This window comes from Oratosquilla oratoria, unplaced genomic scaffold (assembly GCF_046742065.1).
Source record: "Oratosquilla oratoria isolate Oo_2021 unplaced genomic scaffold, ASM4674206v1 SCAFFOLD72, whole genome shotgun sequence".
In the NCBI taxonomy this organism is placed as follows: Eukaryota; Metazoa; Arthropoda; class Malacostraca; order Stomatopoda; family Squillidae; genus Oratosquilla; species Oratosquilla oratoria.
In genome coordinates this window covers 728589-741088 of record NW_027467736.1, presented here as the reverse complement: position 1 = coordinate 741088, position 12500 = coordinate 728589, and the positions used below count along the sequence as shown (strand labels likewise).

The following is a 12500-nucleotide window of genomic DNA, read 5'->3' as shown; positions in this document are numbered from 1 at the left end:
AGAATCAACTCTAACAAATTGTCGAAACTCCTGCAACTTCATCAGTCTTTTAGGACTATGATCTATGTATGCATGAATATCTTCACTACGCAGATCTTCAACACGTTATGGGAGTTTGAGATACGCTGCAGAGGAGCATAGAAGTTAAAAGTAATACATCCAATAACAAACAGATGAGGTGCTTTTTCCACAACTTGTGTTCTTAAGCCCCCATATCATGACTGACGTATTTTCAGCATCAAAAGCAAGCATATTCGCAAAATGACTACCATTTGTCTTAAAACAAAAACAACTAATCAAAAGTTTAAATGATCCATTAGCACTTGAATCTTCTACATCCAGCAGTTGCAGGAACCTGTTATCAACTGTAGCTTGCTCTGTGTTCACTACTCTGACTGCAATGGCCAATAATTTGGAAGTGGATACGCCAATGCTCTCACCTACTATTATGGAACGTGTTTTCAAGATCTCCACTATTTCCTTTAAACTTCCCCTGCCCAAGCATTGTACAACAATCTCTCGAAGCCTGTCTTCTCGACCTTATGGATTTTATAATTTGTGAGTCATGGGTTCCATGTTCCAAAACTAGCATTAGGTGGTTCATAACATTAGATGAAATATTGTGTGCGAAAATGGGTGAACGTCGACCGGCTGGCAATCCGAACGTATTGGTTGGTCTTGGGGATGGGACGTGAAAAATACGGAGGCAACGGGATGCTTTCAATTCTAAGTCGTCAAAAATCCTTATAAGGTGGTAAATGGTATAAAAAGTATCGATTCATATAAAAAATACAGAAAGTATTCACTTTTGGCCTCTCCATTCAATTTTATATCCTTTTGCTCAGCGTCGTAAAACGTACCAGTAACATCAAAAAGTATCCAAAACATGCAGTACTTTCGTATCGATACTGGGAACACTATGTGAAACGAACTTTAGGCTACCTTGAAGTGGAAAACTATACGCGTGTGCGTGTGTGTATGTGTATGCGATCGTATGTATGCGCGTGTATAAAAATGAAATGCAGGCGAGCGAGTTCGCAGAGACTTCGGTGAGAGGTGCTGCTGCCGACTGTTGATCCGATGCCCGACCAGAAGGATTTCCCTTCCCACGCAGTCTTTCCCATGTTCCACATAGACCAATTTGGTTACTTTGCACCAGCCAACCTTCTCAAAGGCCCTACATACAGTAAGAACCCATTGACAATGTCTCAAAGAATGTGGACAATAGTGACCACGTCAGCACGTCTGATGGATCCTGAAGATCCAAGAGACATCAGCAAAACCTGACCGACATTGAAAGGACGCGATTTTTTTTTTTCTATTAAGAATAGTGGTTCTAGATCTTTGAATTATGTCTCAGTTTTTGTTAAGTAAATCTTCTGTTCAGTTCTCTACATATCTTTCTGCTCCTCAACTCCGTCTGTCTGCCGAAATCTGTCGAAGTCTATTAGAATCTGTCATCCAGTCAGATTCTATTGCAGTTTATCAGAATGCACCATTGCGTCGGAATTGATCGGATTCTGCAACGGTATCTGTCAGAGTCTGCAAAAAAGTCTGTCGGAAATTACCCGAGTCTGTCGGAGTTGATCGGAGTCAGCAGGAGCCTCAGGTTCTCCGCCAATCTTTCGACGATTTTCGCTCCAAGGGATTTCTTTCGATTTCTTGGGAAAAAATTACGAGTTGGGAAGACGCCTGATCGTTACCGGGTAATTCCTATTAATCTTTATGATATTCAAATAAAAACACTCACACACAAGCACACGCATATGTACACGCGCGCATAAAAAAGAAAATAAGCGAACTCCATTGTCTCCTGAGGCAGAAGGATGGCAACAATATATACATATGAATATATATATATATATATATATATATATATATACATATGAATATATATATATATATATGAATATATATATATATATACATATGAATATATATATATATGTATATACATATGAATATATATATATATATATATAATATATATATATATATATATATATGTACACACACACACACACACACACACACATATACATATATATATATATATATATATATATATATATATATATATATATGTATATATATGTATATATATATATATATATATATATATATGTACACACACATATATATGTGTGTGCACACAATAAAGTCATTCGTACATACTGTTACCGCTTAGCTTTTGGGCGACCACATCTGTGTTCTTGTTTTCGGTTTGCCCTCCGGGCTCCCTCGCGCCTCGCCCCTCGGGGAACTTGGAGGACCCGCAGAGTTCAGACGCCCGACCACACGACTTCGGGAAACCAGACGTCGCTTGGATCCATGGCTATAAGGTTAGTGACTTTGCCAGTTAGAGAGTACTCGTCTAAATCCATTACATAGAATAAGAGTTATATTCGCATAGTCCCGTTTGTAGTCAAACATAGCTTTGAATTTCTTTACGCTCCCTGATTGCAATGTTTCTTCTTCTTCCAGACAGAAGGGGCGTTTAATGGAAATTGACGTCGCTCGGCAGCTTATAGGCACCATGGAAAGTAAGGTAAGTGACTTTGTCTAAGTAAGATCACGTATGTATTTACAAAATATAAAAGATAAAATGTATAGTCGCAGGCTTTCATATCTATGCTTTCATTGGCTTTGAAATCACTTATGATGTCTGACTGTACTATTTTATCTCCTATATTGCGTCTGCGTGTTTGCATGTGTCTGTGAGTCTGTGTGTATGACCCATGAAGTGCACACGCGTGTCACATGCTGCATATGATTTTCTCGTAGGAAGCGAGATGTGTCGTGTGGTACGTGCATGTGTGTCATGGTCCCGCGTGATAAGAGCACATGTCCCGCAGCTCAAAAGACTGATTTGTAAGATAGCGCACGGAAGTCCCCGCAAAACGGTGTGCTTGTAGGTTGACTATATGTATGGGTGAATGTGTGTAGGGAAGAACGCGAGATCTGAATCTGCTTATGAGCATGATTGAATGCTTGTGAGTGCTTGCAGTGAATGGAGTCCTGGTCACCCCAGCGTCCCGGTAGGCAGGCGATCGTTCCACGGTCGCCCCAGCGTCCCGGTTGGCAGGTGACAAGGAGTTGCCCCAGCGTCCCGGTAGGCAGGTGTCCAATCCCAGGTCACCCCAGCGTCCCGGTAGGCAGGTAACTGTGTGTTTGAGGGTGTGCCTTTGGTATATTTGACTGCATACATGTGTGAGTGCCTGTATGAGTGTTTGTATGTGTGACTGGCTGAGTGCATGCTTGAATGCTTGTGAGTGTTTGAAGTGAATGGAGTCCTGGTCACCCCAGCGTCCCGGTAGGCAGGTGATCGTTCCACGGTCGCCCCAGCGTCCCGGTTGGCAGGTGACAAGGAGTTGCCCCAGCGTCCCGGTAGGCAGGTGTCCAGTCCCTGGTCACCCCAGCGTCCCGGTAGGCAGGTAACTGTGTGTTTGAGAGTGTGCCTTTAGTATATTTGACTGCATACATGAGTGAGTGCCTGTTTGAGTGTTAGTATGTGTGAATGGCTGAGTGCATGTTTGAATGCTTGTGAGTGCTTGCAGTGAATGGAGTCCTGGTCACCCCAGCGTCCCGGTAGGCAGGCGATCGTTCCACGGTCGCCCCAGCGTCCCGGTTGGCAGGTGACAAGGAGTTGCCCCAGCGTCCCGGTAGGCAGGTGTCCAGTCCCTGGTCACCCCAGCGTCCCGGTAGGCAGGTAACTGTGTGTTTGAGATTGTGTGCCTCTTGGTATGTTTGACTAAATACATGTGTGAGTGCCTGTATGAGTGTTTGTATGTATGACTGGTTGAGTGCATGCTTGAATGCTTGTGAGTGTTTGAAGTGAATGGTGTCCTGGTCACCCCAGCGTCCCGGTAGGCAGGCGATCGTTCCACGGTCGCCCCAGCGTCCCGGTTGGCAGGTGACAAGGAGTTGCCCCAGCGTCCCGGTGGGCAGGTGTCCAGTCCCAGGTCACCCCAGCGTCCCGGTAGGCAGGTAACTGTGTGTTTGAGGGTGTGTCTTTTGGTATGTTTGACTGCATACATGAGTGCCTGTTTGAGTGTTAGTATGTGTGACTGACTGAGTGCATGTTTGAATGCTTGTGAGTGCTTGCAGTGAATGGAGTCCTGGTCACCCCAGCGTCCCGGTAGGCAGGCTATCGTTCCACGGTCGCCCCAGCGTCCCGGTTGGCAGGTGACAAGGAGTTGCCCCAGCGTCCCGGTAGGCAGGTGTCCAGTCCCTGGTCACCTCAGCGTCCCGGTTGGCAGGTAACTGTGTGTTTGAGGGTGTGTCTTTGGTATATTTGACTGCATACATGTGTGAGTGCCTGTATGAGTGTTTGTATGTGTGACTGGCTGAGTGCATGCTTGAATGCTTGTGAGTGTTTGAAGTGAATGGAGTCCTGGTCACCCCAGCGTCCCGGTAGGCAGGTGATCGTTCCACGGTCGCCCCAGCGTCCCGGTTGGCAGGTGAAAAGGAGTTGCCCCAGCGTCCCGGTAGGCAGGTGTCCAGTCCCTGGTCACCCCAGCGTCCCGGTAGGCAGGTAACTGTGTGTTTGAGGGTGTGTCTTTTGGTATGTTTGACTGCATACATGAGTGCCTGTTTGAGTCTTAGTATGTGTGTGTGACTGAGTGCATGTTTGAATGCTTGTGAGTGCTTGCAGTGAATGGAGTCCTGGTCACCCCAGCGTCCCGGTAGGCAGGTGATCGTTCCACGGTCGCCCCAGCGTCCCGGTTGGCAGGTGACAAGGAGTTGCCCCAGCGTCCCGGTAGGCAGGTGTCCAGTCCCTGGTCACCCCAGCGTCCCGGTAGGCAGGTAACTGTGTGTTTGAGAGTGTGCCTTTAGTATATTTGACTGCATACATGAGTGAGTGCCTGTTTGAGTGTTAGTATGTGTGAATGGCTGAGTGCATGTTTGAATGCTTGTGAGTGCTTGCAGTGAATGGAGTCCTGGTCACCCCAGCGTCCCGGTAGGCAGGCGATCGTTCCACGGTCGCCCCAGCGTCCCGGTTGGCAGGTGACAAGGAGTTGCCCCAGCGTCCCGGTAGGCAGGTGTCCAGTCCCTGGTCACCCCAGCGTCCCGGTAGGCAGGTAACTGTGTGTTTGAGATTGTGTGCCTCTTGGTATGTTTGACTGAATACATGTGTGAGTGCCTGTATGAGTGTTTGTATGTATGACTGGTTGAGTGCATGCTTGAATGCTTGTGAGTGTTTGAAGTGAATGGTGTCCTGGTCACCCCAGCGTCCCGGTAGGCAGGCGATCGTTCCACGGTCGCCCCAGCGTCCCGGTTGGCAGGTGACAAGGAGTTGCCCCAGCGTCCCGGTAGGCAGGTGTCCAGTCCCTGGTCACCCCAGCGTCCCGGTAGGCAGGTAACTGTGTGTTTGAGGGTGTGTCTTTTGGTATGTTTGACTGCATACATGAGTGCCTGTTTGAGTGTTAGTATGTGTGACTGACTGAGTGCATGTTTGAATGCTTGTGAGTGCTTGCAGTGAATGGAGTCCTGGTCACCCCAGCGTCCCGGTAGGCAGGCGATCGTTCCACGGTCGCCCCAGCGTCCCGGTTGGCAGGTGACAAGGAGTTGCCCCAGCGTCCCGGTAGGCAGGTGTCCAGTCCCTGGTCACCCCAGCGTCCCGGTTGGCAGGTAACTGTGTGTTTGAGGGTGTGCCTTTGGTATATTTGACTGCATACATGTGTGAGTGCCTGTATGAGTGTTTGTATGTGTGACTGGCTGAGTGCATGCTTGAATGCTTGTGAGTGTTTGAAGTGAATGGAGTCCTGGTCACCCCAGCGTCCCGGTAGGCAGGCGATCGTTCCACGGTCGCCCCAGCGTCCCGGTTGGCAGGTGACAAGAAATTACCCCCGCGTCCCGGTAGGCAGGTGCCCAGTCCCTGGTCACCCCAGCGTCCCGGTAGGCAGGTAACTGTGTGTTTGAGGGTGTGTCTTTGGTATATTTGACTGCATACATGTGTGAGTGCCTGTATGAGTGTTTGTATGTGTGACTGGCTGAGTGCATGCTTGAATGCTTGTGAATGTTTGAAGTGAATGGATTTACTGGTCACCCCAGCGTCCCGGTAGGCAGGCAATCATTCCACGGTCACCCCAGCGTCCCGGTTGGCAGGTGACAAGAAATTACCCCCGCGTCCCGGTAGGCAGGTGCCCAGTCCCTGGTCACCCCAGCGTCCCGGTAGGCAGGTAACTGTGTGTTTGAGGGTGTGTCTTTGGTATATTTGACTGAATACATGTGTGAGTGCCTGTATGAGTGTTAGTATGTGTGACTGGCTAGGTGCATGTTTGAATGCTTGTGAGTGTTTGAAGTGAATGGATTTACTGGTCACCCCAGCGTCCCGGTAGGCAGGCGATCGTTCCACGGTCGCCCCAGCGTCCCGGTTGGCAGGTGACAAGAAATTACCCCCGCGTCCCGGTAGGCAGGTGTCCAGTCCCTGGTCACCCCAGCGTCCCGGTAGGCAGGTAACTGTGTGTTTGAGGGTGTGTCTTTTGGTATGCTTGACTGCATACATGAGTGCCTGTTTGAGTGTTAGTATGTGTGACTGGCTGAGTGCATGTTTGAATGCTTGTGAGTGTTTGAGGTGAATGGAGTCCTGGTCACCCCAGCGTCCCGGTAGGCAGGCGATCGTTCCACGGTCGCCCCAGCGTCCCGGTTGGCAGGTGACAAGGAGTTGCCCCAGCGTCCCGGTAGGCAGGTGTCCAGTCCCTGGTCACCCCAGCGTCCCGGTAGGCAGGTATCTGTGTGTTAGAGATTGTGTGCATACATGTGTGAGTGCTTGTATGAGTGTTTGTATGTGTGACTGGCTGAGTGCATGTTCGAATGCTTGTGAGTGTTTGAAGTGAATGGATTTCCTGGTCACCCCAGCGTCCCGGTAGGCAGGCGATCGTTCCACGGTCGCCCCAGCGTCCCGGTTGGCAGGTGAAAAGGAGTTGCTCCAGCGTCCCGGTAGGCAGGTGACCAGTCCCTGGTCACCCCAGCGTCCCGGTAGGCAGGTAACTGTGTGTGTGAGATTGTGTGCCTCTTGGTGTGTTTGACTGTATACATGTGTGAGTGCCTGTATGAGTGTTTGTATGTGTGACTGAGTGCATGTTTGAATGCTTGTGAGTGCTTGCAGTGAATGGAGTCCTGGTCTCCCCAGCTCGGCTCGGGTTCGGGTCTGGGCTCGGGCTCGGGGTCGGGCTCGGGATCGGGCCCGGGCTCGGACTCGGTTCTGTGCTCGGACCTGGGCTCGGGCCTAGGCTTGGGTCTGTGGTTGGGCCTAGACTTGGGCTAGGGCTTAGTCCTGGGCTCGGTCTCGGGCCTCGGCTCGGGCTTGGTCCCCGCCTTGGGCTTGGGCCCCGGCTCGGGCTTGGGCCTGGGCTCGGGCTCGGGCCTGGGCACGGGCACGGGTTCGGGCCTGGGCTCGGGTCTGGGCTTGGGCCTGTGCTCGGGTCTGGGCTCGGGCACGGGCTCGGGCCTGGGCTCAGGTTCGGGCTTGGGCCTGGCCTCGGGCTCTTCCCCGGGCTCGGGCTCGGACTCGGGCTGGGACTCGGGCTCTTGCCCAGGCTCGGGTTCGGGCTCTTGCCCGGGCTCGGGCTCAGGCCTGGGTTCGGGCCTGGGCTTAGGGTCAGGCTCGGGCCTGGGCGCGGGCTTAGGCTAGGGCTCGGGCCAGTGCCTGAGCCCCGACCCCAGCCGGAAGCCAAACCCCGGCCCCCGCCCAGGCCTGAGCCCAGACCCCAGCCCAGATTCGAGCCCGAGCCCAGGCCCGAGCCCAGGCCCGAGCCCAGGCCCAAGCCCGAGCCCGAGTCCAGGCCCGAGCCCGAGCCCTAGCCCAAGCTCGAACCCGGGCCCGAACCCAAGCTCGAACCCAGGCCCGAGCCCAGGCCCGAGCCCGAGCCCGAACCCGAGCCCAGGCCCGACCCGAGCCCACGCCCGAGCTCGAGCCCAGGCCCGAGCCCAGGACCGAGCCCGAGCCCGAGCCCAGGCCCGAGCCCGAACCCGAGCCCAGGCCCCGAGCCCAAGCCCGAGCCCAGGCCCGAACCCAAGCCCAAGCTGAACCCGAGCCCAAGCCCGAACCCAGGCACAAGCCCGAGCCCAGGCCCAGGCCCGAACCCGAGCCCAAGCCCGAACCCAGGCACAAGCCCGAGCCCAGGCCCAGGCCCGAACCCGAACTTGTCATGGAGCCCTACCTCCAGATGAGAATCTAGAAATATTGCTACTTCTCGTTGTTCATAAAGTTGTCCAAACCTATTCCCCCTTGAGAGTCATCGTCCGTTCGTGTGAAAAATCAAGGCTTCATCTTCAGATTCCATATCTTTCCACAACAGTTTGAAAAGCCGACTCTTTAGGCTCCACACTTGGTCAAGTTGAGGACCTTGACAGTCATGTTTAAGAGATCCCTTGTTTCAGCACTTAAGGTTTCACAACGAAGGATGCAGTATGTAACTACAACAGGTGGATTTTTTTTATCTTTCTCCCTTGTGATGAATCCAGTCTGCAGACCAAGCATGGCTGGAGCTCCATCTATACACACCCATACCAGAAGCGAACTCTACCAAAGTTTGTTTCCCGAAAAGTTTGATACATCATGAAAAATAGCTGTTGCTCTTGTACAACATTTCATTGGGTGCCAGAACAGTATTTCCTCTTTTACACAGTTGCCTAACACGAAACGAGCATACACCAGTAGGTAAGAACACTGGGCGATGTCGGTCGTTTCGTTACATTGGATGGCAAAAACAGGAGAATGGTCGAGAATTTAATCTTTGGTTTCTTGAGACAATTCATCGATCCTTTCCTTGACTGTATAGTTTGATAGTGAATTCTGGGAAAGCTTGTTTGCACTCTTTCTCCAGAACGAGTTTTGCTGGACGAAGTAGACTTGGTTTTATGAGAGAATCTCCGATCTTATGGTTCTTCTTGCTCTTTGCAGTCAACCCGGCGATCTCACAGGAAGTGTCATTAAACTTTGAAGTTTGTTGTCGAAATACCCCAGTACCGTCCAACTTAGTTGGGTTCAAGGATTTTCTTCTTCGTCGTTTTTTCCTCTTTTTTTTCAAAGAAAACGTTGGTCTTGTCTTCAAGAGCAGGATGTTTTGTCCTCAAGTAATAAAAAAAATCGTAGACACTGCTAGTGACTACAATTATACATGATCATAAACACCACAACTAACTACTGACGAAATACAAACGGATTTCAATTCACCAATAAACTAATGGCTACTTACTATTTTTAGGTAAATATAACAAGTGAGATAAAGCATAGGAATAGCCTTGATTGAATGAATGTGAGAAAAGAGCAGCTATTACCACGGACGTGTGCAGAAGACTGGGAGAGAACGGGGCTCACCAGTCACCAACGAGCAGTATACAGGTCCAGGATGTGTTCACACCTCCCGTCCCAAGGCTTCCGAAGGATATGGAAGGAGGTCAACAAGTACAGAAAATGGTGAGCGGCGCTATGATAGACTATAGAAAACTAAAGTTATAAGGCAATACTTTTGCATGTTTTTATATAAATTTCTCGATATTTGACCATGCTCTCGTTAAGAGAATAAGAAATATAATTAGAGAATTTCCTGATGTTGTTTTCGTTTCCCAAAGGGGGCGCAAATCCCCGTTGGAAATTCCTGACGCCTCGCTGAATTAGATACTGTGTGAAGGCACATAAACACATAAGCTACATGTATACTCATGGGTGTGCAGTCAACCACACATAGCCTACATATTTGCTAGACAAGTTAAATGAAAGTGACTGCAACATACATGGACCGAAATAGATTGTACTTGAAAAGTCATTACACTACTAGAGAATGATACTATTTACAAGTATTGTGAAGGGTCTGTAAATGGTGCTACTACTCAGCAAAGGTATTTTTACTTGAGAAAATAGAAAATGAACGAAATTGGTGATACGAGTATATTGTACCCGTGTATATCCCCTAATTCCATTGTGATAAGATACAATGGAATTGTGCGCCCGTATAAGACTGACAACAGTGTCAGGGCCCGACCCCGGCCTCAGTAATACAGAAAGCTGAATATTCTCTCCTTTTTCTGTCCTAATATTCTTGCTTCATTTATATCAACTTAACTGCAAACAAACGGCTGACATTTCAGTTTTTCTGTCTGCCCTGTCATAGGATTCTTGGTCAATCTACACCATCTGCATTGCAAACACTAATCGTCCTCACAATAAGCCCTATGAAGAGCGTCTAAAGTCGTTTTGTCACCTTTCTTATCGTGGAAAGGTCAGCTACCACTTTTTCTTCAGCTTTATGTCTCTTCTCTTCAATTCAGGCTCCCAATGAATATTGGAGATTTACTTCTTCCCCTTTCCTCTCAGCTGTCATAATTAGAAAAGCATGCCTGAAAAATAATCTCACGGCCACGATTCACCAATACATGCATATACATATATTTGCATAATCACATATATTCTATATTTGCTATATTTCTTAAGTTATCATTTGTATGTTGTATGTAAAGCTAGAATTTCACAGTAACTTATTGGATGCATAATCATAATCTATATAGTATTCATCATGTTCATTCATATGCATATGCTATAAAGGATTACAAAGGATTACAAAGGCAAAGCATGCCGACAGGAGACCTTTTGATCCATATCTAGGTCGGATGCAAAAAAAAAAAAAAAAAAAAAAAAAAAAAAAAAAAAAGAAAAAAAAATCATATTAATAATAAATTAAAACTATAACAATGTAAATAACAATTAAAATACATAAATAAATGCATTGGTATAGTTGAATAACAAACAAACAGGTAAATAGTAATTGATAATAAATTGACATATAACTAATAATAAATGAAAATCAGACAGACAAATTATAACAAAACAAAAACAAATAATATAACATAAATTATAATAATTACAGCATCTTACTTAGGTATTTATCTAAATGATTCTTAAAGCTTCGAACTGAACTACATTGCACTACCTGTGCAGGAAGTTTATTCCATTCATTAACTACACGGTTGGCAAAGTTGTTTCTACCTACTTCCAAATTGAATCTATTTCCGGACAGTTTGAGACCATTGTTTCTTGTCTGATTCTCATTCAATGTGAAAATTTGGTCACTTTTGATGTTGTCAATTCCCTTTAAAATCTTAAAGACCTGTATCAAGTCACCTCTGAGTCTACGCTTTTTTTAGGGAAAACAGATTCATGTGCTTAAGTCGATTTTCGTATGATTTATTTTTGATATTTGGAATCAGTTTTGTGGCTCGCCGTTGTACTTTTTCCAGTCTGTCAATGTCTTTAATGAGATTCGGTGACCATACGGAAACAGCATATTCCAAATGTGGACGAACTAACGATTTATATAGCTTGTTAATGAGTGATGGACTTTTGAAATCAAAAGATCGCGCAATCAATCCCAGAATCTTATTTGCTTTCTCAGAGGCTGAAATACACTGCTTGGATGATTTGAGGTCGTTACTGATAATTACGCCGAGATCTTTTTCACTATCCACTTTTGTTAACGAATTTCCAAATAACTTGTAATCATACTTACTGTTATTTTTACCTATGTGCATTACCTTGCATTTACTTGTGTTAAATTTCATTAGCCACTTTTCAGACCATTGCTGTAATTTATCTAAATCTTCTTGAATATCTGATTGGTTTGAGTGATCATTTGCCACTCCGCACAGTTTTGTATCATCAGCAAATTTGGAAACAGTAGATTTTAGTCCATGGTCTATATCATTTATATATACTATGAATAGAAGTGGCCCAAGAACGGAACCCTGAGGAACTCCACTTGCAACACTTTTCCATCCAGAAGTTTTTCCATTTAAAACAACTCTCTGTTTTCGACCTTTCAACCAATTACTAGTCTAACCTAATAGGCTACCACTTATTCCATGCAAAGCTAATTTAGTAAGTAGTCTTTCGTGTGGGACGGTATCAAAAGCTTTTGCAAAGTCTAGATATATTAAATCTATATTGTTTCTTTTGTCATAATTCGAGACAACTGTGTTGTAGAATTCGAGTAAGTTAGTCACGCAAGAACGTTTCCGTCTGAAACCATGTTGGCTATCATTTATCAAACGGTTACTTTCTAAATGATATTCGATAGCATCTCTGATGATAGTTTCCATTATTTTTCCTACGATCGAAGTCAAACTAATAGGCCTATAGTTATTTGGTTTCTTTTTGTCACCTTTTTTGAATATGGGAGTAACGTTAGCTAGCTTCCATTCTCTTGGGACATCTCCGGATATGATGGATTTCTTGAAAATAATTTCTAATGGAACAACAATCTCATTTTTCATTTCCTTTAAGATTCTTGGATGCCAACCGTCAGGCCCTGGTGTTTTATTAACTTTGAGTTTGTCTATACACCTTTTAATTGTTTCTTTTGTTATATTTACCGTAGTGAGTAAGTTTACCCCAGACTTTTCACAGGTTTCAGTTTGGAATTCACTTTGAGGTGTTTCGTTTACGAATACCGAGCTAAAATAATTGTTTAAGAGATTACACATTCCTTCATTTGAATATT

The 12500-nt window shown here is 46.6% G+C and overlaps 1 pseudogene; it reads left to right on the top strand.

The window, feature by feature from the left end:
- LOC143023950 (uncharacterized) overlaps positions 1–12500 on the top strand; it is a 46977-nt pseudogene that overhangs the window by 9553 nt on the left and 24924 nt on the right.